The sequence below is a fragment of the Branchiostoma belcheri genome, unplaced genomic scaffold, assembly GCF_001625305.1.
Source record: "Branchiostoma belcheri isolate BF01 breed outbred unplaced genomic scaffold, Haploidv18h27 scaffold542, whole genome shotgun sequence".
NCBI lineage: Eukaryota > Metazoa > Chordata > Leptocardii > Amphioxiformes > Branchiostomatidae > Branchiostoma > Branchiostoma belcheri.
In genome coordinates this window covers 1-4,182 of record NW_017804179.1, presented here as the reverse complement: position 1 = coordinate 4,182, position 4,182 = coordinate 1, and positions in this window count along the sequence as shown.

Genomic DNA, 4,182 nt, shown 5'->3' with positions numbered 1-4,182 from the left:
AAGCAAACGTCACTTACAAAACTCGTAAGGTAAGATTAAACACGTCATATGTTTGTTGAATAAACGCTACGTTTCATGGAGTTTTTAGGAGCATATAAGCCAACGTCACTTAAAATGCACGTAAGGAAAAACTAAACATGTCGTATGTTTGTTGACTAAACGGTATATTTCATATAGCTTTCGGTAACATATAAGCTAACTTCACTTAAAGTACGTGTAAGGTAAGATTAAACACGTCGTATGTTTATTGAATAAACGTTACATTTCATATTGCTTTCGGTAACATATAAGCTAACGTCACTTAAAGAACTCGTAAGGTAAGATTAAACACGTCGTATATTTGTTGAATAAACGCAACGTTTCATAGAGTTTTTGGTAATATATAAGCCATCGTCACTTAAAATGCGCGTATGGAATGTTTAAACATGTGGTATGTTTGTGGAATAAACGTTACATTTCATATAGCTTTTGGGAGCATATAATCCACCGTCACTTAAAATACGCGTATGTAATGATTAAACATGTGGTATGTTTGTGGAATAAACGTTACATTTCATATAGCTTTTGGGAGCATATAATCCACCGTCACTTAAAATACGCGTATGGAAAGATTAAACACACCTTATTGTTGTTGAATAAACGCTATATTTCATATAGCTTTTGGGAATATATAAGCTAAAGGGGGGAGGTTCTCCCCCCGTTCGCTTAAAGTGTGCGTAGAGAAAGATTAAACACGTCGTTTATTTGTTAAATAAACGCTACCTTTCATATAGTTTTTGTTAACATATAAGCTAAAGGGAAGAGATACCTCCCCGTTCACTTAAAATACCCGTAGGGAAAGATATAACACAGCGTATGTTTGCTGAAAAAAAAACGCTACATATCATCCATAGCTTTTGGAAACATATCATTTAAAATATGCGCGATGGATTAAACACGTCGTATTGTCACCGTATTGTTGTTGAATAAACATATCATTTAAAATATGCGCGATAGATTAAACACGTCGTATTGTCACCGTATTGTTGTTGAATAAACGCTACCTTTTATATTGTTTTCGGGATCATATAGGCTAAAGGGGGGAGGTTCTCCCTCCGGATCCGTTGGCTTAAAGCGTGCGTAGAGAAAGATTAAACGCGTCGTATATTTGTTGAATAAACGCATCGTTTCATAGAGGTTTTGGGAACATATAAGCCAGCGTCATTCAGAAAACGCGTACAGAAAAATTAAACACGTCGTATGTTTGTTGAATAAACGTTACATTTCCTTTAGCTTTCGGGAACATATAAGCCAACGTCACTTAAAATACGCGTAAGGTAAGATTAAACACTCCGTATATATGTTTGTTTACTAACCGCTACGTTTCATATAGCTTTGGGGAATATATAAGCCAACGTCACTCAAAATGCGCGTATGGAAAAACTAAACACGTCGTATGTTTGTTGAATAAACGCTACATTTCCTTTAGCTTTCGGGAACGTATAAGCAAACGTCACTTACAAAACTCGTAAGGTAAGATTAAACACGTCGTATGTTTGTTGAATAAACGCTACGTTTCATGGGGTTTTTAGGAATATATAAGCCAACGTCACTTAAAATGCACGTAAGGAAAAACGAAACATGTCGTATGTTTGTTGACTAAACGGTATATTTCATATAGCTTTCGGTAACATATAAGCTAACTTCACTTAAAGTACGTGTAAGGTAAGATTAAACACGCCGTATGTTTGTTGAATAAACGTTACATTTCATATTGCTTTCGGTAACATATAAGCTAACGTTACTTAAAGAACTCGTAAGGTATAAGATTAAAAACGTCGTATATTTGTTGAATAAACGCAACGTTTCATAGAGTTTTTGGGAATATATAAGCCAACGTCACTAAAAATACGCGTATGGAAAGATTAAACACGCCTTATTGTTGGTGAATAAACGCTATATTTCATATAGCTTTTGGGAATAAATAAGCTAAAGGGGGGAGGTTCTCCCCCCGTTCGCTTAAAGTGTGCGTAGAGAAAGATTAAACACGTCGTTTATTTGTTAAATAAACGCTACCTTTCATATAGTTTTTGTGAATATATAAGCTAAAGGGATCCCTCCCCGTTCACTTAAAATACCCGTAGGGAAAGATATAACACAGCGCATGTTTGCTGAAAAAAACCGCTACATATCATCCATAGCTTTTGGAAACATATGAATTAAACTGCGCGTTGCAATTGGGGGAGATTAAACACGTCGTATTGTCACCGTATATGTTTGTTGAATAAACGCTACCTTTCATATTGTTTTCGGGATCATATAAGCTAAAGGAGGGAGGTTCTCCCCCCCCCCTTCGCTTAAAGTGTGCGTAGAGAAATATTAAACGCGACGTATATTTGTAGAATAAACGCTACCTTTCATATTGTTTTCGAGTACATATAAGCTAAAGGGGAGAGGTTCTCCCCCGGGCCCGTTCGCTTAAAGCGTGCGTAGAGAAAGATTAAACGCGTCGTATATTTGTTGAATAAACGCTACCTTTCATATTGTTTTAGTGAACATATAAGCTAAAGGGGGGATGTTCTCCCCCCGTTCGCTTAAAGCGTGCGTAGAGAAAGATTAACACGTCGTTTATTTGTTGAATAAACGCTACCTTTCATATAGTTTTTGTGAAAATATAAGCTAAAGGGAGGAGGTACACGGTACCCCCCCCCGTTCACTTAGAATACCCGTAGGGAAAGATTAAACACGTCGTATGTTTGTTGAATAAACGTTACCTTCATATAGTTTTTGTGAAAATATAAGCTAAAGGGAGGAGGTACCTCCCCGTTCACTTAGAATCACTTAGACTAAACACGTCGTATGTTTGTTGAAAAAAAACGCTACATATCATCTACAGCTTTTGGAAACATATCACTTAAAATGCACGTTGGTAAAGATTAAACACGTCGTATTGTCGCTGTATTGTTGTTGAATAAACGCTACATTTCATATTGTTTTCGGGGGCATATAAGCTAAACGCAACGTTTCATAGAGTTTTTGGGAATATATAAGCCAACGTCAACTAAAAATACGCGTATGGAAAGATTAAACACGCCTTATTGTTGGTGAATAAACGCTATATTTCATATAGCTTTTGGGAATATATAAGCTAAAGGGGGGAGGTTCTCCCCCCGTTCGCTTAAAGCGTGCGTAGAGAAAGATTAAACGCGTCGTATATTTGTTGAATAAATGCTACCTTTCATATAACTTTTGGGAACATATAAGCTAAAGAGGGAAAGTCTGCCCACTGTACACTGAAAGTGTGCGGAGAGGAGGATTAAACACGTCATATGTTTGTTGGTAAGCCATGAAAACATAAAAATTTTTATATTTGCGTGCACCGAGGTCTGCTACAATTCATGTCAGGCGTTGAAAGGGAACAGAGTTCTAGGCACAGGCTCTAATTTACGCGGCGTCTTTTCCGTCTTGCTTTAAATTGTGCGTAGAAAAAACATAAAAATATACCTGATTGATTTACTCATGTTTCAAATTTCAAATTTCAAGTTTTTGAAACAGAAATACAAAACATTTCCTGTACCTTTCTGGGACATACAAGTTTAACATGTTTGTCGTAACTGAATATTTCAGTATCTGTAAACCGTGCGTAAAGAAACATGCCGTAATACGTTACATTTACAACTGCGAAAATCCTTCGTAAAGATTAGATTTCTTTTCCAGTACACTTTAATTGATCTTAAAGTCTGCTTAAATATTTCCCTGTCTTTAAAGTCTCAATACGGATGTCGTAAATTTTGCTTAAATATCTGTTTTCGTGCTGTGATGCCAGTATCGATGATCAGACAGGACAGGATCAGTCTCAGGCTAATATTCAATGTCTAAAAGTGGGAAATTTATCACATAACGAGGTGCTAGCTGCCATAAAGCCAAACCCTATGTATACAGATGTGGGAATACCACCAAAGAACCCAGAATCTACAGAAGTGGCCAGTATCGATGATCAGGCAGGACAGGATCAGTCTCAGGCTAATATTCAATGTCTAAAAGTGGGAAATTTATCACATAACGAAGTGCTAGCTGCCTTAAAGCCAAACCCTATGTATGTACGATGTGAAAACACCACCAAAGGACGACGCATCTACAGAACTGGCCAGTATCCATGATCAGACAGAGCAGGATCAGTCTCAGGCTAATATTCAATCTCTA